This window comes from Symphalangus syndactylus, chromosome 22 (assembly GCF_028878055.3).
Source record: "Symphalangus syndactylus isolate Jambi chromosome 22, NHGRI_mSymSyn1-v2.1_pri, whole genome shotgun sequence".
NCBI lineage: Eukaryota > Metazoa > Chordata > Mammalia > Primates > Hylobatidae > Symphalangus > Symphalangus syndactylus.
This window is the reverse complement of record NC_072444.2, coordinates 57,733,911-57,759,568: the sequence shown is the minus strand read 5'-3', so window position 1 is coordinate 57,759,568 and position 25,658 is coordinate 57,733,911. Positions and strand designations below refer to the sequence as shown.

The window sequence follows — 25,658 nt, the reverse complement described above, 5'->3', positions numbered from 1 at the left end:
CTGTATCCCAAAATCTATTGAAATAAAAAAACTGAGAAAAAATAAAATGCAAATAAAAATTTAACTAATGTAAAAAAAATGGGTCTTACAAGCACTTGAACAAACAGAATCCCTTCCATGTTGATAAGCAGTGTTGGTGATGAGTCTCAAGCCCGGAGGCTAAAATGCAGAGAGGGGCCAGAAAGATTTTCCCTCTTCTACCCACCCTACCCATTCGTATTATCAGCCCCTCCATGAATGAAGGAAGCACATCTATGAATGAAAGAAGGCTGATCTCAGTCCACAGAGACTGCCAAAATTGTTTCAATTTTAACTTTCCTTATTCAAGCCTGATTCATGAGTGGTGGTTCTTCATTCATTACTTGAGTGTGAATGACACCCAATAAAATTTTCAGTAAGCTGGCTTATAATAGTTGTAGTTGTAGAATGCCTGGCCCACGCTTCTAATTATAGTATACTGCCCTCTCATCTTTCCTAATTTATAATGTCAAGATGTGTTTAGTTTTAATAAATTAAGCTGTGGGGAGAAGACTTGGGATCAAAAGTTAAACGTTTAAGCGTTTTTAAAAGGTCATTTTTTTCATATCATCACTATTAAACAAATGAGGAAGCCAGTAAAAAATTATTCCCTTGTACTTTATTATTTATTGGAAGACACGATGGTTTCATAATTTAAAAAGTAAAAACTAAACATGAATATACACACGTATGTAATTCCTCTCCTCCTGCCCTTGTTCAGTTGAAAACCTCTAAAAAATGAATTTTCAAACATTTGAATGTTACAGCTATACTTGGAAGTGAGAGGGAATGAATGGGTGGAGGCTGGGGCAAGAACCTGATCCTAAGACCACCTCTGTCAATGGTGTTTTGACTTTGCCTCACAGATACCCCTATATCAGTGAGAGGCATTCTTCTCTCGCTCTTTCTCACCTCCCTCCCCCTTCTTTCTCTGACATTCTCTGTTATTCCCCTTTCCTCTACCTTTCTCCAGTAATGCTGTCTTAAAGTATTACCATTCCCTGAGCTGAGGGGGATCCATAGGAAGCAGGTACAAAAGAAGCATTTGGCCATTTTCCTCAGCAGTCTTGGAAAGGGGGCCCTTTATACACAGAGACATGGTGCAGCACCAAGACTTTAACCAGGCAGTCTTCAAAAATGTAGGAATCTGAAGCCAGTGCAGGGAGAGTCTCGGTCTGAGATGACATGGCCAGCTAGTAGCCAGACAAGCATAGAGAACCAGATCTCCTGACTCAGTCCTGAGCTCCTTAACCATTCATGGGTCATGGATTACTCTGAAAATACCATGAAAGCCCTGGATTCTCTAACCTGGAAATGCACTCATGTATACACATGGTATTTCTCAAATAATTTTATGGGAAACCAGGACTCCTGAAATCTGTTCCTGAATTCCATCAGGGTCAGAACCTTTGTTCTCTACTGTATCGTCTGATTCCTGAAATGCCCTATCTTGATTGATTCCTCATGACTGAGAGGCCAATACAGGGGAGATATTAGGGGACTAACAGGACTTGCCCAGCACACCTCAAATCATACCACCTTGGCAGCCATCTGTGTAGACCTACGACTGGACTCTCAGGGACAGGAGAAAGAGATGACTTTCAAAATGTTTAGTTTCTGATTTATTTATTGAAAAGGGAGCTTAAAAGCTCAGAGGATAGAATAGCTTTGTTTAGTCCACGTTGAAACATGGCAAGAAGCTGAGGATCTTCCCAACATGTAATGTACCAGTGGGTCCACCCTCTATATTAGCAAATATGGCAGTGCATGGGCATTTATGCTGGGTGAGCTTGGTTGGCTAATTTTCTGAAACCTGACATTTCCTCCTCCTCTTGCTGTTTTCCTCCCTAGAGAGTATTTACTTTGGGTATTTGTAGTGGATGCCAGCCACAATCTTTGGTTGGAGCCCAATAGTTTACATTCCACTATATCGTGTTGTACACCAGTTGAATAATTCAGACCAATATTGATTTTTGCAAAAGTTCTTAATGGTCTGGCATGTTGCTGTCAGGAAGGGAATTTTTCTCCCCAAACTTCAGTTGTCTTGCCTCTGTAAAAACAAGCAGCAATCAAGATTTGGTGTCCCCAGGGGTCATCAAGTTTTTATATCCACTGGTCCTAATTCCTAATGTATGAGTTTTAGAATGTGAACTCTGAGAACATAAAGCAATATAAGGTGTGACATTTAAGGTGCAGGTGTCACTTAGGAAAGGGTTTACAAAAGTAAGACTCTTCAAATCTCCTTTCCCAGTAAGAAGTGCTGACCCAACAATGTATTACTATTTAGTCCTCTTTCTTTTAAGTAAATGTTTTTAATATGAATGAACACAGTCAGTAAACAGAGGTTTCCATATTTATTAATTACAGCAGTAAGATTTTGTAAGCATCTCCAGCAAATGTAGTCGTTGTTCCATGCATATTCCCTCAGATCCCTTTACCATGCCCATGCCTGCTCCTAGCAGCCAGCACCTGTGTCTCTTTGTGGGCAGACTGTCTGTCCCCACATTTTCCTACCTGCAAGAAGAACCGGAAGTTCCTGGGCATTGACGTATTTACGGGAGCAGCTCTCTAACAGTGACTGACTAGAGAAGGGCCAGTAAATTCCGCAGCTTCTACAGGTCAGCAGAAGTTGATCTCAAGCTACCCTCAGTGGGACTTTGCTTAATAGGACACCTTTGCTAGGGCTCCTCCCTTGATGATTCTCACTTCCCTACTCACCTACTGGTTTCTTTTTCACATCATCACTATTAAACAAATGAGGAAGCTGGTGAAAAATTATTCCCTGCCTCATAAATCGTTTTCACACAAACCCTCACTTCATTATCTGCTTCTGAAGAACCCAATATAATTGATGTCCTTGTAAAATTATAAAGTTGATACATATGCATTTTAGAAAGTAAATAGAAACTATAAAAAGTAAAAGAAAAAAATACTCTAGATGCTACCACTCAGAAGTAATTACTGTAAGCACATTTGTGTGTATCTTTTTTTCTATGTGTATATAGTCTTCTAAATTTTCAATACTCAGATAACAGTTTCTTTTGGTTATATTTTTCTCCAAGTCTAAAGAATTTTTCTTGACATCCTCCCAAGCAAGAGTTTTCAACTGTATAGTGCCAAGTGACCCATTTGTGGTGGAGAAAGAAAGAGATGGTGTTGAAAAATAAACATGTAACCCACCCCCTTGTGCAGCCACAAGGAATGAGGAACCTTTATTATGGGGGTGTGTCTGGCATGGAAATATTATCAGACAAGTGAGTCACCCATGGGAAAATGTTAATATCTCACTACGGAGTATTTCACTCATTCAGGAAATGTACCATAATTTATCCAGTCATTCAGCTCCTTGTTATTTTGGATTTAGGTTGTTTCTATGACTTTTTAAAGAAATTATATAGAAAATATTCCAGTCTGGGTGCAGTGGCTCATGCCTGTAATCCCAGCACTTTGGGAAGCCAAGGCGGGCAGATCACTTCAGGTCAGGAGTTTGTGACCAGCCTGGCCAACATGGTGAAACCCCATCTCTACTAAAAACACAAAAATTAGTCGGGCATGGTGGCGAGCGCTTGTAATCCCAGTTACTTGGGAAGCTGAGGCAGGAGAATCATTTGAATCTGGGAGGCAGACGTTGCAGTGAGCTGAGATCGCACCACTGCACTCCAGCCTAGGTTACAGAGTGGGACTCTTTCTCAAGGAAAAAAAAAAAAAGAAAGAAAAAATATTATTTAAGGTAGTTTAACTCTTCTGCCTGAATTCTCATTCCTGATTAATGGCACCAGCCTTTACCAGATGTCCCCAGACTTAAACTTCATAGTCCATTTCTTACTCTCTTTGCTTCTCATGAAGTGCGACACCACATCATGAGTAGCTTGTCATTGGCATGGCGTTTGAACTCATCCTCTCTACTCCATCTTCACTGCCAAGGTGTGAGCAAGGGTCTTTGTGAGCACTTGCCCAGCTGATGGTAACAACCACCTGTATCTGCTTCTCCTCCTCTGCTCCAACTCCCATTCCACCACCAGTTAGTTTTCCAGAAGGGTCAGTAAAGTCCCCCACCACCCCCAACCTACTTTCAGCTTCACCTTCCACCTCTCCTCTGGTGTGACAGACTCGACCCTGAACATACTGTATGTTTTCCTACCTCTTTGTTTTTGCTCCCGTAATTTTCTGTCCCAGAAAGGGCTCTCTCAATTCCCATACCTACCTTGCACCTGTCTAAATCCTATTTTTCTTTCAGAAATCAGCTCTGATGCCACAGTTCCTGTTACAGTTATAATAATTAAGATGCCCTGGCTGCAGGTAACAAAAACTCGGCTCAAGCTGCCGTAGGTTCAAAGAAGTCTAGACATAGGTTGAGCTTGTGCTGCAATTTGGTGAAGGCTCAGGCTCCATCTTTCTGTGTAGTTTTCTTGGCTTTTCTCTTTCCATGCGTTAACATCATTCTTAAGATGGCTTGCTTCAAGGTGGATAAATGGCTGTAGTCAATCCAAGCTACAAATCTACTTAACATATCACCCAAGAAATTTCTCACAGGAGTTCCTGAGAAATGTAGAACTACCCTTTACAAAAGCTCCCAGGGAGGCTTCACTTCCCAGATACCTTCGTGGACCTAAAATCAATTAAGTACTCTTCCCTGAACCAATCGCCTGTAGCTGGGAAAAAAAAAGCCATGTACTGATTGGTTTATCCCTGGGATATATTTCCCAATCACTTTGACAAAGGGGATAACATAACCTTAATTAGACAAGACAAATTAGGGCAGCTAGCTGTGAAGAGGGAATCAATAGTGACCAATCCTATGACTTTTATATATTCACATACAAGTGGTGAAATGGATGTTGTGTAGACAGCCACAGAGTTCCCCACACTCAGATGGATTCCAGAGGGCATTAGAGATAGCACATCACATTAGGTAACATTTACAACTCCTTGTTTGTGGGTCTTAGAGATGATCACCCTTGTCTGGCACCAAATAGGTCTTTAATAAATGTCTAACAAATGTACATGTTTTAATAAATTAAGGTAAAATAAATTGATTTAAAAGGTTTTTTTTCTTTAACTTTGATTTTCAAAGTTTTACTGTGGGGTCATCGTTTACTTTTTTACAAAATTTTCTTTGTTTGAGACAGAGTCTCACTCTGTGACTCAAGCTGGAGTGCAATGACATGATCTTGCCTCACTGCAACCTCCACATCCAGGTTCAAGCAATTCTAGTGCCTCAGCCTCCCCAGTAGCTGGGATGACAGGTACCCGCCACTATGTCAGGCTAGTTTTTGTATTTTTAGTAGAGACAGGGTTTCACCCTGTTGGCCAGGCTGGTCTCAAACTCCTGACCTCAAGTGATCTGCCCGCCTGGATCTCCGAAAGTGCTGGGATTACAGGCATGAGCCGGAACATTTTTCCATATAGTGATTGTTATCATGTTGAATTATCCATGACTTCACGTAGTTTCTAGTTGCCATCACCAGAGGTATCTAATAATTGGCTGCACATGTATCTATTTTCTCTTATTATGTAGATGTTGGTCCTCAGGGCAAGATTTCTGACTTGGTCATATACCAACAACTTATGCATAAAGTTATAATGACTTTTCTAATGCCATAGTTAAGATTAGAGCAAATCTCAGTGTGCTGTATTTGAAATACTTGTTTCAAAGATCTCAAAAGCAAGATCCTGTAGAGAAGAGGTTGGGCTCCACTGGGCAAAAAGCCCCCTTTCATGCTAATATGCCAAATGAATAGACAGTCTGCTAATGCTCTCGACAATTTATCCTGCTCTTCGGGGATTGTGTAGTGAATGTCTCCAGTTAAATTAGAGCTATTGTTGCAGCTCTTTTTTTTCCCCCCTCTGAAAATACAATTCTTTTCTGAAAATACATTTATGATTCAGAACTTCCTGGCTTCTCAGTACAATCATCATAATGAGGTTGGCCTCCACATGTATATGTAAATCCTAAATACCATTTTTTCTGTCTTTAAATTATGGTGACAAAAAAAGGAACTCATACATTTTGATCAGATCAAAGCTATTTTTTGGGGTTGAAGAATTTTAATTGGGATCACAGCCAAATTGAAGGCTTTTTGCCATTGCCTTTTCTGACATTTCAGAAGAATAAATACTACCTATCTTTAAATACAATTAAAGGCAGTTATCATCAATCCCTGAGAAACACAATGTTTGATAATTGTTATGCATACTTGGAAAAATTTCTCTTGGATTCCTACCTGAAATTTGGATCTCTAGAGTAAACGAATAAATATATTTAATTCCATTTCCCACTCACTGAGCAGTTCCCACATGTTAGACACCATGCTATGAACTGGGAACAGATCAATGAATGAGACCCAGTTCCTCTACCCTCACTCATGGTCTAACAGGAGAGACAGAGAGGTATCATATATTTATAGTGCAAACCATGGTTGTGTATAACCAAAGTGTGGCAAACTATAGAACATGTGAGGGTGTTTCAGCTCATGGTTGAGGGTTAGAAATAGAGGATAATCCCAGCACTTTGGGAGGCCGCAGCGGCAGGATCATGAGGTCAGGAGATCGAGACCATCCTGGCTAACACGGTGAAACCCCGTCTCTACTAAAAATACAAAAATATTAGCCAGGTGTGGTGGCGGGTGCCTGTAGTCCCAGCTACTGGGGAGGCTGAGGCAGGAGAATGGCGTGAACCCAGGAGGCGGAGCTAGCAGTGACCCGAGATCACGCCACTGCACTCCAGCCTGGGCAACAAAGTGAGACTCTGTCTCAAAAAAAAAAAAATGTAGAGGATAATCAGGAAAGATTTGCTTAAAGTGGTGATATTGAACTATGCCTGTTTACCTTTAACCTTCTTTTCTTCCCTTGCAGTATCTCATCAGGGTTGCCCCCAGATGGGAACTAAGAATGAATTTTGGTAACTTCCTGGGGATGGTTGCATGACCTTCTTTTTTTCTGTGTGTTCTTTAAGCAGTGAGTTCCAGGATGTATATTCAGGGGTATCATAGTATGTTTCTCCCCTTTTGTGGAAAAAGTAAACCCCTTCTAGGCATAGGCTCAGACACAAGAAAACAGCTAGTGCGACTGTTTACATGATGTCTGCCTTCTAATGAGCAGTTGTCACCTTTCCCATTGCAATGTTGCCTTAACCCTTCTAGTGAGTGCCAGTAGTAGTTTATAACCATTGGTGTTATCAAATTCTTAAAGACCTTGTTTGGACTTTGGCCTTTAAAAGTGGCCAGATCTACTCTTCTTAGACTCATTATCCAATTTTTAAAATTGCTTTTCACTCTGTACTTTTTCCCTGTCTCTAACTTGATGCTTGCCTCTTGGTTTTTTAACAATTAGGGGAACTTTCGCTAAATGACAATGAAGGCCAACGCACACACACACACACACACAAAAAAAAAAAAAAAAAAAAAAGAAAGAAAAGAAAAGAAAAATAAAGAGGAGAAGGTGATACTTCTCCAGATCAGAAACTTTTATAATACTTACCAAAAATCTATCAATTTAAAAACCATGAAACAATCAAACAAAACAAAACAAAAATAGGCAGTAAGTCTAAAGAGAATAAAGCTGTGGCATATAAAACAGTCCTCCTTTTGGCTTTCAGCATATATTGATTTTTAGCATAGTTACATTTAACAAGTTGCATACAATTGTAATAGGTGATTACCAGTGAGGAGCTCACTGAGTGGGAACTGAGAACCCAGAGGGAAACGAAGAGGTAACTGTAAGAATCCCGTAGGTCAGGCTGGGCGTGGTGGCTCACGCTTGTAATCCCAGCACTTTGGGAGGCCGAGGCGGGCGGATCACGAAGTCAGGAGATCGAGACCACGGTGAAACCCCGTCTCTACTAAAAATACAAAAAATTAGCCGGGCGTGGTGGCGGGCGCCTGTAGTCCCAGCTACTCCAGAGGCTGAGGCAGGAGAATGGCATGAACCCGGGAGGCGGAGCTTGCAGTGAGCCGAGATTGCGCCACTGTACTCCAGCCTGGGTGACAGAGCAAGACTCTGTCTCAAAAAAAAAAAAAAAAAAAAAAAGAATCCCGTAGGTCAGTAACTCCATAAAGTTTTTCCTGTACAGTGAATATGCACTCTTTTTCACATGTCTCTAGATGTTGTTATAATTAGTGAAATTTAACTTTACTTAAAAGCATTATCAAGTGTAACATGTCCTTCTATGGTATTTTTTCTCAACTTACAGTTTTGTATTTTTCTTCTATGGAATTTCATAACTCTTTTTGCATGTGTGTGATTAACAGGGTCCTCACAATTGGAAAGGGTAAAAATCACTATTATAATTACCTAGGGAGCTACAGAATAATTTTTGAGGTAGGAAGAGGCTGAAAAATAAATACAGGGAAGTCAAATATACAGTTGTAGGTTTTATTACCTAATTTTATTTTATAGAGCAGCTTTTCTCCAAAGATCTTTTAACATTATAATCAGAACTTTAACACCATAGAATTGTGAACTTTTATAGCTGGAAGAGGGCACTGAGATCATTTTACAAATAAGGAAGTTAGCGTGACCTGCCCAATGCTACACAGTGATAAAAGAAAAACTTCACCCAGATTAAATTTAAAGGTGTTTAATTGAACAATGAATGATTCACGAATCGGGCAGCCCCCAGTATCACAGCAGTTTCACAGAGACTCCAGCGCAGCCACGTGGTAGAAGGGAAAAAAGGGAAGTGACATACAGAAATTGGAAGTGAGGAATAGATGGCTGGATTGGTTAGAGCTTGGCCTGTTAGTCTATTAGCCTATTATTAGGCCTATTAGTCTGCCTGTTAAGCTAGGTTACAGTTCATCCACAATCACTCAGATACAGAAGTACAGGGTCCTTCTCAGGCCATATTTAGTTTGCTTTAACAACAGCCAGTCAGTGGTGAAATCAGGACCAGAACTGAAGTTGCCTGGCTGCACTGTCACAGGCTAGCACACTATTTTTCTGTTGTGAAAAATTTCTAAAAGGCAGGGTAGCCAGAGGATGGAAACCATTACATTTACGTTGATTTGGAACGGTGGAATAGTATTGAAGAGCACAGATTCTGGAGCCAGGGTACCTGAGTTTAATTTTTGGCTTTCTACTTACTAGCAAGTTATTTCATCCACGTGTGCCTCAGAGTACAGAGGGAAATAAAATAACGGTGCCTATTTTATAGGGTGGTTGGTAAGGAAAAAATGAGTCTGTAGTACTGGGAACCTACGTTTAGTACATGCTGTGTGCCTGTCATGTTTCTATCCCCAGCATCATTGTTATTACCTGTTACTTCCAAATTTCGAAGTTGTTGGTATAGTCAGGATTCTTCAGAGACTCAGAAACTATAGGAGATATAGAAAGGCAGGAGAGGAGGTTTAATATGGGAATTAGCTCACATGGGAATAAGTCCCATGATCTGCCATCTGCAGCTGGAAAACCAGGAAAGCCAGTGGTATAATTCAGATCAAGTCCAAAGTCCTGAGAACTGGGAGGCCACTGGTAAAAGTTCCAGAGTCTGAAGGCTTGAGAGCCAGGAGCTCCTATGCCTTTCTGCAGAAGATGGATGTCTCAGCTCAAAAAGAGAGAGAATGTGCCCTTCTTCTACTTTTTTACCTTTTCTGCACCATCAAGTGATTGAATGATGCCTACCCACACTGGGGAGGGCAGATCTTCTTTACTCTGTCTACAGATTTTGATGCTAATTTCTTCTTGAAACAGCTTCATAGATACCCTCCCAAATAATGTTTTACCAGCTTTCTGGGTATCCTTCAGCCTACTCGAGTTGACACATAAAATTAATTATCACACCATCACCATAGCCTCTTGGGGGCCCTTTAGTCCTTCCCCATAGATTTGGAGGATTCTACCAGCCAGGTGACTGCAGACAACCATGTACTGCAACAGGGTCGTCCTGGTCAATAGAGTGACTGTATTCAAATTTTGACCAGGGAAGCGGAACCAGTACGAAATTTGTTACAGGGACCTGGCTTATACTATTGTGGAGGCTGGTTAAGTAGTCTCTGCAAGGCTGTTATCACTGGATCTCATGCTGGGGCTTGAAGTCCACAAGGCATGCCCTCAGACAGGTCAGATCACAAGTTGAAAAACCAGCAGATTAGCAACAACATGTGTGAGCTACACAACAGCTGCTGTTTTACGCCCACCACTCATATCTCCCAAGAATTTTTCTTGTGGCTCACACTAATCTGAAATATACAACAAAGGGAATTCAGAAAAAATGTAATTTACTGTTGCCAAGTTGACATGTCACAATGCCAGCACAGTGACCAATAATAGGAAAAGGACATGGGGCAGAAGAGAAGACAAAACTGAGAGAAGTAAAGAAATGAGGCAAATCATACTGAGTTTGATTTACCCCTGTACTGTAGAGAGCACATCTGTTGATGACCATGAGGCAGAGTTCCACAGAGCTTTACTATGCTTGCTCCTAGACCCTAAAGAACTGTTCTCACCTAGATGAAGAAGGCAGCTGTGGCTTTATTCAACTCTGTACATAGCTTCCTTTTGATGCAACTTTTAAAACCGTTCTCCTGAGAATCATAATATTTTATATTTAATTTTCTTAAATCGTACTCCCAAAATACTTTTCAGATTCTGAAATATGAACAATCTTAACAGTATATTTTTAGGTTTTTTTAACCTTTTATTTGTTAACTCAGGTAACACAAATCAAGCAAAGCCAATCACATCTGCATAAAGAGCCAGAAATTCTCTACTTTAATTGTAAATTTTGAGAATATTCTGTATCAAACAGTCATAGGTTAGAGCAAGAAAAGTGTTTTGTGTGATTTTTGTTTTCATTGCCTCTGTCTTATTTTGGGCTTACATAATAAAATACCATAGACTAGGTGGTGTAAACAATAAACATTTTTTTCTCATAGTTGTGGAGGCTGCGAAATCCAAAATCAATGTGCTAGCAGATTCTGTGTTGGGGGAGAGCTTGCTTCTGGTCTGCAGAGTTCTGCCTTCTTGCTTGCTGTGTCCTCACATGGTAGAAAGGGAGAGTGCTCTGCATAGGGGCTCCACTGTTTGCCTCCAGATACCACCAAATTGGGTTTACAGGTGCACACCACTATGCCCGGCTAATTTTGTTTTGTTTTGTTTTGTTTTGGTAGAGAAGGGGTCTCACTGTATTTCCCAGGCTGATCTTGAACTCCTGGCCTCCATCTGTTCTGCCTTGGTCTCCCAAAGTGTTGGGATTACAGGCATGAGCCACCACACGTGAGTCTTGAAGTTAGACTAGGTCTAACTTCATCTCAGACATTGAAATTCATACCCAAAGTTGATAGTTTGCTTCTGTTTGCTCCCTTAGCTCCCACCACAGTGTTATGTGGCCATTTAGTAAATCCTATTTAATTTACTTTAATAGTTGTGTTCAAATTCCTGTGTAAGCCTTACAGAGGAAAGGAAATTCCTCTGGTAGCCCATTTGTCTTCCTGGACTTTAAAAGAAGATGAAACTTTAATGAGGTTTAGATGTTAACATGACTGCCTTGTTCTTCCCCTTGCCCACATGAGTTTTTCAGCAAGTAATAAATAATTACAAAGCACCTTACAAGATAAGTATATGTGTCATAGCTATTATTTATCTTTCTGCTTATCTCAAAGAAGAGATAGAGTCTTTCACAGTTTAGCAAAGACACAAACCATGTCTTGGTTAGGGAAACCTCATCAGTTAATCAGTAATATTAATTAGTGTAGGTGCAAAGAAACATTTGATCATTCAGCAAGCATTTTATCTTAATTTATCATACGTAGTGCTTACCACATGCCAGATGTTCTAAGAGCTTCGGGAATAATTCATTTAATTCTCCCTGTAAACTTATAAGATAATTGTATTGTTATAACCATTTTACAGATGGAGATACTGAGGCACAGAGGAGTTAACTAACTTATTCAAGGCCAGTCAGTTAATAAGTGGTAAAGCTGAAATTGGATTCCCAAGCAGTCTGACCTCTTAAACACTATCCTGTGCTGTTTCCTACTATATTCAAAAGCCATGCACAAAGCACTATAGAAAGGATTCAGAGAAGCATATGGGAAGGATAAGAAATTTTGATTGTACTTAAGAAACATATATTTTATACATGTGAAAGTGGAAAACAATTATGAGTCAACATGCAAGAAAGTTCGTGAAAATATGGCTTTGCCTCTTCTACATGACAAAGAGTAGAAGGTATAGAAGGAGAACTTATCGTGGTGAAACCCTTTGCCTAACTTCTTAATATTAAAGCCCATTACCTCTGTTCACTGATGATATGGTCTTATGCCTAGAAAACCCTAACGATGTCTCCAAAAACTCTTAGATATAATAAATAAATTTAGTAAAGTTTCAGGATACAAAATCAAAATACAAAAATCAGTGGCATTTTTATACAACAATAACAAGCTGAGAACCAAATCTACAAGTCAATCCCATTTAAATGAACTGCAAAAAAATAAAACAAACAAAAGAACCCTGGGAATATGTTTAACCAAAGAGATGAAAGATCTCTATGAGGAAAAATACAAAACAGTGATTAAAGAAACTGTAGATGACACGAACAAATGGAAAAATATTCCATGCACATGGATCAGAAGACTTAATATTGTTAAAATGACTATACTGCCTAAAGCAATCCATATATTCAGTGCAATTCCTATCAAAATACCAATGTCATTTTTCACAGAATTCGGAAAAAAAGAATCCTAAAAGTAATATGGAACCAAAAGAGCCTGAATAGCCAAAGCAATTCTAAGCAAAAAAGAACAAAGTTAGACATCACATTACCTGACCTCAAATTATACTTTGAGGCAATAGTAACCAAAACAGCGTGGTACTTCTATAAAAATAGACACATAGGTCAAAGAAACAGAATAGAGAACCCAGAAATGAAGCCACACACCTACAGCCAACTGATTTTTGACAAAGGTCACAGAAACATACACTAAGAATGCCATTTTCAATAAATGGTGCTGGGAAAATTAGATTGCCATATGCAGAAGAATGAAATTGGACCCCTGTCTCTCACCACATATAAAAATTAATGATGAATCAAAGCCTTAAATGTAATATCTGAAACTATTAAAATAACTAGAATAAAACCTAGGGAAACCTCTTTTGGACATTGGTCTGGTCAAATAATTCTCGATTAAGACCCCAGAATCACAAGCAACAAAAACAAAAATTGACAAATGGGACTTAATAAAACTAAACAGCTTCTCCACAGCAAAGGAAATAAATGAGTGAAGAGACAACCTGCAGAATGGGAGAAAATATTTGCAAACTGTGACTACGACATGAAATGAATATCCAGAATTTATAAGGAACTCAACAACAACAACAAAAATCCCCAAATAACCCCATTAAAAAGTGGGCAAAGGACATGAATAGGTATTTTTCAAAAGAAGACATACAAATGGCCAAAAGCAATGAAAAAAATGCTAAACATTAATTATTGGAGAAATGCAAATTAAAACCACAATGAGATATTATCTTATATTCATCAGATGACTGTTATTAAAAAGACAAAAACCAAAAACAAAAACAAATGTTGGTGAGATGCAGAGAAAAGACAGCATTTTTACACTATTTGTGGGAAAGTAGGTCACTACAGCGTCTATGGAAAATGGTATGGACATTTCTCAAAGAACTGAAAGTCGAACTACCATTTGACCCAGCAATTCCACTACTGGGCATCTACCTCAAAGAAAATAAATCATCACATAAAAAGATACCTGCACTTACATGTTTATATCAGCACTATTCACAACCGTAAGTGTCCATCAGTGGATGAGTGGATAAAGAAAATGTGGTATATACACACAATGGAATACTAGTTGGCTATTAAAAGGAATGAAATCATATCTTTTGCAGCAACATGGATGGAACTGGAGGCCATTATCCTAAGAGAAATAACTCAGAAACAGAAACAGAACATCAAATACCACAATTTCTCACTTGTAAGTGGAAACTAAATAATGTGTACACATGGACATAGAATATGTGATAATAATCATTGAAGACCCGAAATGGTGGGAGAGTGAGAGAAGGGTGAAGGATGAGAAATTACTTAATGGATACAATGTACACTCTTCAGGTGATGGCTACACTGAAAGTTCAGACTTCCACTATACAATATATCCATGTAACACAACTGCACTTGTACCCACTAAATCCGTAAAATTTTTTAGAAAAGATTAGTAAAAAACATAACACCTGGTGGTCAGGAAATCTTGATTTTAGAATTTTCTGTCCCTTACCTTACTTTCTCACATTGGCAAAGTTACTTCTTCAACTATTGAAGATGAATTTTAGACTAGAATTAACTATCCCCCCAAATAGGGGTCCCCAACCCCCAGGCCACAGACCTGTTATCTGTCTGTGGCCTGTTAGGAACCAGGCCGCACAGCAGGAGGTGAGCAGTGGGCCAGTGGGTGAGAGAGCGTTACTGCCTGTGCTCTGCCTCCTGTCAGATCAGTGGCAGCATTAGATTTTTTTTTTTTTTTTTTTTTTTTTTTGAGACGGAGTCTTACTCTGTCACCCAGGCTGGAGTGCAGTGGTGCAATCTTGGATTACTGCAAACTCCACCCCCCGGGTTCATGCCATTCTCCTGCCTCAGCCTCTGGAGTAGCTGGGACTACAGGCACCTGCCACCATGCCTGGCTAATTTTTTTTTTTTTTTTTTTTGTATTTTTAGTAGAGATGATGTTTCACCGTGTTAACCAGGATGGTCTTGATCTCCTTACCTTCTGATCTGCCCGCCGCGGCCTCCCGAAGTGCTGGGATTACGGGCATGAGTCACCGCGCCTGGCCAGCATTAGATTCTTATAGGAGTGCAAACCTTATTGTGAACTTCACATGTGAGGGATCTAGGTTGTGCACTCCTTATAAGAATCTAGTGCCTGATGATCTGAGGTGGAACAGTTTCATCCTGAAACCATTCCCCACCCCCCAACCAAGTCCATGGAAAAATTATTTTCCACGAAACTGGTCCTTGGTGCCAAAAAGGTTGAAGACCACTGCCCCCCAAAAGAAGCAAATCACTACTGTGTCTAAGACACAGCCAGCCTCTGTAGGGGTATGAGATGCAAAACATACAATTCTAAATCACAAGGTACGATTTTGCCCTGACTTATTTTCACTAAATCTCTATTTTTTCACCCTTAGCTTAAAAAAAAAAATCTGTCCCAATCCACTTCGCATTCATAAATCTATAATGAAAATATTCCTTAGTATTTTTTTCACGTTAATTCTGCAGTTCCAGTTAGACCTCCCTAGGTCTCATGTAATTGAACGTGATTTGGCATGGGTTTTATAGCCTCTCAAGTTACTCTGGTTAACACTCAAATAATCACTAAGCTTAGTCAAATGAAATCCCTGATGTATATGTAAGACTTTGAGATTAGTTATTTAAACCTTTCATAATCTAATCCATGCCAGTGGATTAACTTGGACTAGCTGTTAAGGGTTGTCTTGCACCAATTATGCCTGTTTGTATTTTATTGGCCTGTGTTGATAAGAGAAAATGTCATGTAATTTTAAAAGAATTAAGAATAATATTTTAGGATTTGACATGCTGCATTTAAAGTGGGACTCATTGAATAAACATGATTAATTCACACAACACAAAAGGAGTGACCTATCTGTAATATTTTATATTTTCTTAATCTTTGGGTTTAGAGCATTTTAAAAATTCAGTCTTTTAAAGTCATTCTCACTTCTGGCTGGCTCATTGCAACAAAACTTCCATCTACAACATCGTCTTTTTGAGATCCTGAAACTATTTTATGGGCCCAGAGTACAGCACAAGAAAAATGAATCCACTTTTTGTTGGCCACTGAGGTTATGGAAAAAAAAAATCATATTTTTCCTGGGTGGAATAATGGCTTTTTTTCACTCGCAGAATGTCTCTTCTGTAGCATAGCATTTTCAGGACTGTAAAAGCCCCTGCCCAGGAGTAGGAGCTGAGGTTTGTGGGGGTCGCCTGCCCAAGGGGGCTTCTCTGGGCACTGTGACCACTTGGCTCTGCAGACCCTGCTGGACAGCAAGCATCTTTTACCCACTGGTTATGGGGCCAGCCATTCGGTTTATGTCTGGTGTCTCCTGAATCACTTCTCACTCAGGCTAACTGGGCTAACGTCCAGCTTTTAATGTGTCAGATCCCATCCAGATATGGTTAGGGGAGGACAGACTGATATATTTTTATGTTCATAAAAGGTGCTTTTTCAACATTGGAAATCTCCCTTTAAATTTTTCACTTCTTGACAATCCTTTCTCCTTTTTATTATAATTTTTAATAATAATTAGCTTTTTCTACCAAACAAGAGTTACAAAACAATTATTAGATTTTTCTAACAGTACCTTTAAAGATCTGAGCTAAAAATGAAACAAAACTGTCCTTTTATTTTCATTTAATCCTTAGTGTCCAATTTGTGCTGAGCATTTTTTTTAGTTTCGTTTCTTTTATTCTCTGTAAAGAGCCTATTAGGTGATGATCAGTTTTGTCCCAATTAGAAGAAAAGAAAACATTTCTAGTTTGTTCTTCTTCAGAATTGTACCATTAAGAAATGTTATTCACTTTAGTGAGAAATTGGTTATAAATAAGAGAATGAAAATCTCGTATGTCATTAAGCTGGTGATTTGCCCTATTCGTGACCCCTTGCAAGCAGGCTGTTTTGCAATCTGGTGCCTCTCTGAGTGAGCTGTAACACAATTGATCCCAAGTATAGAAGACACAGAACACTTTTTCCTTCATCGATTTATTCCTTGTCTATTCTCTGCATTTTCCCATTTCGCTGACCGATTAATCTCTGATATAACTCGTGGGCAGCAGTTGAAAATAATGTAGCCAGTGATATTTTCTCAGCAACAGCAGTGATGGAGTTCCATATGTCTGTATAAGCAAAGTGGAGTTCATTCTCAAGTGTATCCAGGAAGCCTTCTCAGGAGAATTAAGTGTGAGGAATAGATTACTTTACTGAAAGCCTATGAAGGCAAGGACTGTAGCTGGATTAGTTTACCTCTGTAGCACCATCTTTCCACACAGTGCCTGGCATGAAGGAGATGCTAAAAAAAAAAATGCGGACCGGAAGAAGAAGATGCAGTTGTGTTGATTTTAGTAGCAAAGTAGCTTTAAATTGAACATTATGCATCCCTCCAGCCCCAACTCTTGAAATTCTGAAATTTTATTGATTCCATTAAAAGGCCAGGCTGTGCAACATAAAGGTCCGTGACCAGAAGTTAAAAGAACTGGAATGAGTGGTAGTAGAAAAGAAAGAAGGAGAGCTTTGGTGTCAGACATATGTGTTCACATCCTAGATCTCTGTCTTGCTGGCTGTATGATTTTTGAGGCTCCTCAACTTCTCTATACTTCTGGGAAAATCAGGATAATAATATGCACTTCATGGGGTCCCTTGTGAGGATTAAATTATATAATGCATTGCAATATGAAGGCGTGAAACAGCATGCCCTGTTTGGAAAACTACAAGTAGTTTAATTTAACTGGAGCACAGGTTGCCCATGGGAGAGATGTGGGAGATGAGTCCAGAGAGAGAAGGAACAGCCAGGTCATCAAAAGCCCTGGGTGCCAAGCTAATGGGTTTGAACTTCATCCTAAAACCTTTGGGGTCTCATTAAAGTATTTTAAGCAGGGGAGAGGAATTGCATGATCACATTTGCATTTTATGACAGTGACTCTGGCAGAACAACACTACTGGAAAAGGCTGGCTCTTAACTTTTCTAGCTTCTTCTCCAAGTGACTCTTCTCTCCTACTCTCTGGTCTCATAGAACTTTGTACATAGAATGGGTCAAAGTTTCTTGGTCTCCGAGCTTTTACATGTATGATTCCCTCCTCCTAGAATACTCTTTTCCTCCTTAGTGCATTAGTAAGAACTTTGTTAGTTACAAATGGCAGAAAACCTAACTCACAGTGGTTCTGGCAGTGTGTTTACTCAGAAGTAGCTCCCTGCATAGCTGTGTTCATGAACCCAGATGGTGTCATCAGAATCAGGTGTCCTTTTCTGTCCATCTCTCTGCTCTGTTCTCAGGCAGACTCTCAGTACAGGGTAGCAAAATAGTGGCCAACATTTCTAGACCTACATCTTGGGCTCACAGTCATGTCCATGGAAACTAAGCACCTCCCAGCAAAAGTCCTGATATTGGCTCTGATAGAGTCATGGGCTCATCTCTGAAGCAGTCACTGAGGCCATGGGGTTGGAATGCACCGAATGGCCAAACCTGTGTTACATTCCCACCCGGAAAGCAGGAAGAGTGGAGGTGCTGTATTGGAGTCAGCTCCAACCAAATCACAGGAACAGTGACTTGTAGGGTAGGGGAAGAGGTTCCTAGTAAGTCAAGGTACTCTTTCCCAAAGGTAGGTAATTGATGTTGGCCCAGGAAACATCAACTGATGCTATACCTGGCTAACACACCTGCACTCAGCCTTCAAAGGCAAGATGATCGCCACTTCCTCCAGGAGGCCTTCCCTGAGCTATCAAAGACTAGGTTAGACATCCCTCCTGTGCATGCCCAATAGCATCGTATACTCACTGTCCTAGCAGCGTTGCAATGGCTCTTTACTTATCCACCTGCATATTTCTAGTACCTAGTGGACAACTCGATAAATATTTGTTATGAGGATGCTATATTGAGCTATCCTAGAATCTGAGAACCCAGCTTACCATAAAGAAAAAAGTTATAATTAGTTGCAGTGGGACACATGTTTGAGGAATGTTAAAAAGGGAGAATCTACAGGATTGAGGGCCTGTTTCAGGTGGGAGTGTTGGGTGAGAAGGAGGTCTCCATGTCTTGGAGAAGGAGGATTAAACCCTAGTTTCTGGATCCTCCACAACCGAGAAGATTGGAGAGAGAGACAAAGGGTTCAGTTTGGTACATGAGGTTCCTGTGGGGCTTACTTTGAGGTTTCATCAACCTAGGAATGGCAGATAAAGCTTCATGAGAGGATGAGAAAAACCAAAGAAGGGTTTAAGGATGAGAAGATCCTCTCTGGGAATATATACAGTTCAGTCAATGTCTTTCCTGCTAATGATGGACTTTGATTCTTGGATTTCACACTAGTGGGCTGGGAGTTGATGATACTTAACTGTAGTGCCATACATTAAGGCCTAAATGCCACAGGGGAGATCAGGATCTCAATCAAGTAGAATTGTCAATTTAATACAGTTTTAAATAAGGAGAATAGAGAGGTGCATTCTGAGCTAATGAGGAGTAGAAGGACCCAGCCCTCAAAGGACAGCCTAGTTCCTCCATATATATATATATGTATATATATACACACACACATATATATGTGTATATATACACACACACATATATATGTATATATATACACACATACATATATGTGTGTATATATATATGTGTATATATGTATGTGTATATATATACACATATATATGTATATATATACACACACATATATGTGTATATATATATACACATACATATATATAAACTAACATATATATAAGTTCTTCCATATATATATGTGTGTGTATATATATATGCTCTCAATGGAACATGACATACAGTCCCTTGAACCAGGCCTCATGCTATGGAAAGTCAACACACAGCACCCCCAGGCAAGTGTTGAATTTTCTTACAGGAACTTTCTTAATTCTTGGCCCTCTCCTTTCCCTTTGTCTCCCACTTTTTTTTGGTAGAATCCATCAACAAAAAGGGGTCCTTTTTTCTGTGCCTAACTTTTTACATGATGCTGTAACCCACTGATAGTACTCGACACATGGTGTAGGATGGAGAATAATTGTGAACATTTCTAGTATGTGAAAGCAAAATGAGCAAACAGCTCCTCCTCTGTGGTATGTGCTGTTATTCCTACCTAGGACCTCAGAGAGGAGCAGTAACCTGCCCTTGGTCACATAACTATCTGACTGAAATGGTGAAACTGAGTTGTGAACTGTCTGACTTCAGAGCTGGTATAGATACATCACACAAAACTTCCTGTCATGAAATAGCATAGGAACTTAATTTAAAAGAAAAAAAATTAATGAAAAGCCCAGATGGCAAAGGGGGAGAGGGGAATACGGTGGGTCCTGGTGGTCCACTCAGTTGGGCAATGTAGGTATGCAGGCAGTAGCCAAGGAACCATGAACTTGCTACTTGGATTTTAAAATTGGCTCCAGCAATGCACATTTCAACCAGCAACAGCATCCAGGCCACAGAGGTCCCTTTTCTGCCCTTTGATAACTAAGATAGACACAAGCAAGACTTGGCCTCTCTTCATAACTTTGCAGATACTTACTGTTCATTCTGGAGCTGTGTGAAAAATAGACTCAGCATCTTCCAGTCACTTTGAGTCAAATTTCTATATTTCATATAAGCCCTAAATTTCCCTAGAGTTGATGCATCGTCCTGTAGAAGTATAGATGTCATCTTCTAGAGATCATATTTTCTTTATTCCTTCTCATTTTTTTTTTTGCTTTATCTTTTTCTTTCCTTCTCTTTCTTCTGCCCTTTGTCTCTTCTGTTCTTCTTGTCTGTCATTGCTGATCTGATTTCTTTAAGATCAACTCCACCTGTTTTCAGAAGCTATACCATCATCCCACTATTGATTTTGCATCAAATGTTGTGTATTTAATCTTGTGATTGGTGTTAACATTAATTTCCTTTAGCCAGTTTGCATGTTCAGTGAATGACTCTGTCAGCAGTGGTTCCCGCCCACCCTTCTCTCCAGGTGCCCAGACTCCAGCAAGCTACATGTGCTGCTGTGTAGAGCACACATTCGAAGCAAGATAGACAGACACAGTCTCTGCCAGGGCCTCTGTGCCTCCACCTTCTTTGATTATATGCTGTACTATCATCTTGGTATTCTCTGTGGTGGGGTAATTGATGAATTTTTAGCTGAAGTAAACACATCCTGGGAGTGCTCTACCTGAAAGTGCATTTTCTTTCCCTTCTCCATCCCCCAGACCAAGAAGGCTGTATCACCACTCCCACTCCACCCATGCATGTGAATTGGCTTCCTCTCTTGTCACTGCAAATCCAGTTTGCTATATGAGTTGCCATATTAGTTAGGTTGATGGAAAAGAAGCTGGACAATTTCTGTTTCCCCCTTTGACTATGGCTTGTAGGTCCATGAAATGAAACAATAAATTCATCATTTGTTTAAGAAGTTCACCCAGATCATTTGTGACTTACCATGGTGCCAACTCCAGGTGAACTGGGAATATCCTTGTTTTGTTTGACACTGGATATTTGAAAACATGAAGCTTTCATCCCGATATTTGGCAATGTGTAGACCTTTCACTATCAAAAGCCTTTAGGCATCAGATTGTGATTTACTGTGTAATTCAGGCAGCAATTTCTTTTCATGGATATTTCTAAACTTGGAATTTCTTTTCATGGCTATTTCTAAACTTGGAATCTTCAGAAAGCATTATTGTTATTTACATTATACTGTCCTTTCAATCACTTGTGTTTTATTGTCTTTTTTGTTCTTATTTTAGAAATCTGGAGAAATGCAAAGCTTTGGAGAAGGACCAAGTTAACATTACTTTATAATAGCATTGTCATCATCATGGATGTTATAATGTCATCATCATTATAATCATTAGTGTTATATTTTAATTGGAGGAGAAATGATCCAATAAATGAGTTCTACTGTTAATATTTAACTACTGGCTATGAAAAAAAACAGTATTACAAAATATATGCTGAATGTACCATGACACACCCTAAGATCTATTTCTTTTAATTTCTTTTCTAGCAAGAGAGAAACTAAGGAAATCCTCAAGGAACAGGTCATTATGAAATACCTAAGGGTAGATCTTTTATGGGAGTGCTTAAATATCTGATATCTGCTGTAGAGGGAAATAAAATGAAATTGCTTTAAGTACTACGTTTCAGAAATAAACCAGCCTTTCCTTGTGGCTGAGACATCAGGAAGAAAATGGTACCAGATCCTTCTGAGCCCATTGTAATGTTGATGCATAGTATATTAAAGGAATCTGATTTATAGTGATGAGTTATTAAGGAGAAATTGAAAGTTTCCCAACCCATGGGTTTTTACATGCAAAATTTAAGGAGCTCATTATAGTCCATTAGTTTAAAAGGTAAACTTATTAAATCCTTCATGATCAAATAGCTATCTCGGATTTTATGGTAAAATTAAAAAGGCATGGACAGCATTTTAAGACCTGGTATAATATACTTCTTGGCTCCCTTGCAGCCAGTGATAGCTAGTGTTTAATGTGATGATTTAAGGACGATTTAAATTGGTCCTCCTGCAGAGGAGGAGGAGGATCCCCAGAGAAACTAAATTTATGAAATGGTATAAGTGGGATTTAGAGTTAAGTGACAGAGTGATTGGAGAGAAGTCTTGCTGTAACCCACTGACAGTACTCAACACATGGTGTAGGATGGAGCCCAAAGACACATTAAAAGGAATCGGAGTCACAGGCCTGTGTTTCTGATGGCCTCAATAAAGAGCTCATGGGAGCTGGATGTTTAAGCCCCACAGGTGGACAAAGGTGCACCTGTAGGGCTGTTTTCCCATCTCTGCAGCCAATAAAGTCAAAGAATGTGAAATAATATTTTCCCTGTATTTGCCTAGTTTATGTTTGTTCTTCAAGTTAGCAACTGTAAATACTAATCATAATAATCAACTATTATAAATTTTAAAGCAGAAAAATATCTTTACTAAAATGTTGTCAAGTTTTTATAACAAATGAGCAAACTGATCCAACAGATTAAAGGACAAAATGAAAATTACCAATCCTGGCAGTTAAATAAGGGCTATGAACTATCATTTTAATGCCCTCTTCTGTATAACATCAGAACACAGTGTAAATTATGATGAGCAGCCAAACGTATGGATCTTATAAATGAGTTATCAAAAGTATATATTAAAGTTTTTTAAAAGTCATTTTCTAAAACCATAATGAAGCATTGAAAATTATTATAAGTCATTTTTCTGCCAAACTCAAGAGTGGCTTGCTAGTTTCATCAAAGCCATGGCAGATCAAGAGTAGATTACATATTTTCAGTTACCTTGGACAAGTCACTGCACATCTTTCTGCTTAGCTTTCTTATCTGTAAGCAAGGGATGTTAAGAGTTCCTTTGTCATATGATTATTGTGAGAAGTAAATAAAGCACACAAAGAGCCTACAGCAGTACCTGGTACATAGGTACATGGAAACCATTCCATAAACATTAGTTGTCATCATTATTGGGTCTACTCCACTCTTGCACTTCCATCAGTTTTGCATTAGAGAATCAAGACTTAAAGTAGAATATTTCAATTTGACTTACCCAGGAAGGCAGCAGCCACATGCTAACCTACATCACAGCTATGAACTGGGTTATTCTAACCCCTCCAAAAAAGTAAAGAGATGAAATAAGATATAGATCATGCCCTTGAGAAAATCATCATTTGAGTCCATAGTAAAATCGTAGTGATGATTCCAAAGGTGGTCTAGAAATTGAATTTCAAAATTAAGCAGCTAGTGCCACATATAAACTGTACTTTTGGTCCTAAGTCAACTAACTTTCTTTCCCATTTTAATATGAACTTTAATTTTACAAGCAATAAATTGTCCATTAATAGAAAGATGGAAAACCACAGAATTCAAATAACCTCTTATACAGTTAATACAGAAATAATCATTCTTTCTGGCATCTACACGCCAGTCATTCTTCTGTATGCCTCTTCCTATTTTAATGGAATCCTATAGTACAAGCCTTTTTGCAACGTGATTTTTAATAATGTCACAGTGGAACCTTTCCACTTTATGATGTGTGTTTTTATGCTGTCACTTTAATGGTTACATAATGATCCGTTTGTAACAGTGGCCTAGGATCAACCAGCCCCATGCAAAGTAAGGTACTCTGAGTCCCAGTTACTCATCCGGCTAATGCCCTCTGTCACGTTCGATCATAAATTCTATGGTCAGTCTATGCCTAGGGAAGTTCTTAACCCAAGGCACAATATAGCAGGTCCCCTGCCTATCCCAATTTGCCTCTGCAGTAGCATTTCTCATCTTTGCTTGCTGATAAAAAAAAGACGGCAGGCTCTGCAAACATGAATATTTCTGTCTTTACTTTGGCAGTCAATTTCTCTGAGCATTGCCTCTGCTCACTGAGGTCTAAAGGTTCCTTTGGGGTAACAGTGAGAATGAATGTAGTGAGGCTGTGAAATACACGGGAAGTATACACATTTATTGAGTCATAGCCCCACCTCACATTGTATGGATGTGTGATAATTCACTTAACCAATCCTCTAGTGTTGGGAATTTTATCTCTTTCCAAATTTACCATATTATAAATATTATCCCCAAGTCTCCCTAAGCCATCTGCCTCTGGGGTCAGATTAGATCACATTAAGAAACTGAGTGTGGCTGGCTCTTTTCTGTCTTCTACCACTCCCAACAGTCACAGAGGCTCTGCTCACTCTTCCCCACAAGAAACTTTCCCCCAGTTATTTCAGAAGTTCCCAGGACATTCATACGTACAGTCATAAAAACATCTTCTTCTATTTGTGACTGACACGCCCTCACACACAAACCTGGATTGAAAGCAGCTTAGCGAAGGCCCCTCTCTGTGACCACTACTCAGGGCACCCCCACAGGGATTCTGATGCCCCAACCAGTGGGCTGTATTCTGTGTTTGCAATATTCCAGAACTGCTTATCCTGAGAGTTCTACGGTGCCTTGTTCTCAGGATGTAGCCCCTATTGCTTTGCCATCACCCTGCTTCCTGTCCAAGAAAATGAAGGGAACATGCCTTTCCCTCCTGGGCCCCAAAGTCAGATTTTGGTGACTAGAGCAGCAGTTCCCAAATTATGTTTGGAAATAGCCTCATCCCCTTTAGCCTCCTGCTCTTTTCTCTGTAGGAATGACACCAGGTCAGGCTGTGCAGCACACAGGACGGCCTCTCGTCTTCTCATGTGATACAGTTCTGCACAGTATGCCACTGTTCACCATTCAGACTTCCTTCCCCATAATATAAACTCAAGGAGGAGACACTGGATGCCCTTAGCCACAAGTCTAGCAGATCCATCAAATGGTCCATCTAGTCTTAGGTTCGTCACATCTGGCGCAGCAACCAGCACCCTTCTATTTGTGCATATTTTAAATAAACATTTAGATTATTTCCTTAGATGAATACTTAGAGGCCTAATTGCTGAAATAGAAGGTATGCAATAGGCATTTTTTTTTTTTTTTTTTTTTTTTTGGCCATTGCTTTACTTGATGGCTGGCTGAGCTCTGGTAATATCTTAGATTGCCTCTTGGGACACTTAGGATAAGAGCTATGATCTTTCTGGGATATCATCATACAGCAGTGTTGCTCTAAGGATGAAACCACAAAACACACATATCCAGGGCTATCACACTTCCTCCTGATAGGCTTTTTATCTGATGGCCTTAAGCAGCATTCATTTCTCAGTGACCCATCAGATTTACAAAACTATCTCATTTGTACTGAAATAAAATTATCGGGTGGTGAAATGCACAGGTCTTAAAGTGCTGAGTACCTTCAGTGGTCATAGAATTCAGAAGTCCTTTAACGTTGCCGTGGTACAAGATCCCATTGTGTTCTCAATTTTAAAACACAGCTCTCCTGGCCCTACTCCCAGCATTTAGGTTTCAGAGAGTCTGTATTGCAGTTGTATTTTAAAGGTAGTATTAG

The 25,658-nt window shown here is 39.5% G+C and overlaps 1 protein-coding gene and 1 long non-coding RNA gene across 12 annotated transcripts in view; one reads left to right on the top strand and one right to left on the bottom strand.

Annotated features, from left to right (window-relative positions):
• The window catches only part of NCKAP5 (NCK associated protein 5), a 1,005,982-nt gene that overhangs the window by 736,575 nt on the left and 243,749 nt on the right, over nt 1–25,658 (top strand). The gene's annotated exons all lie outside the window — the stretch shown is intronic.
• LOC129471826 (uncharacterized) lies at nt 1,788–24,585 on the bottom strand. The gene is made up of 3 exons (XR_008653765.2): nt 24,535–24,585; nt 23,021–23,062; nt 1,788–2,532 (listed from the first exon to the last, which is right to left on the bottom strand). It is a non-coding gene; the product is annotated as an uncharacterized lncRNA (long non-coding RNA).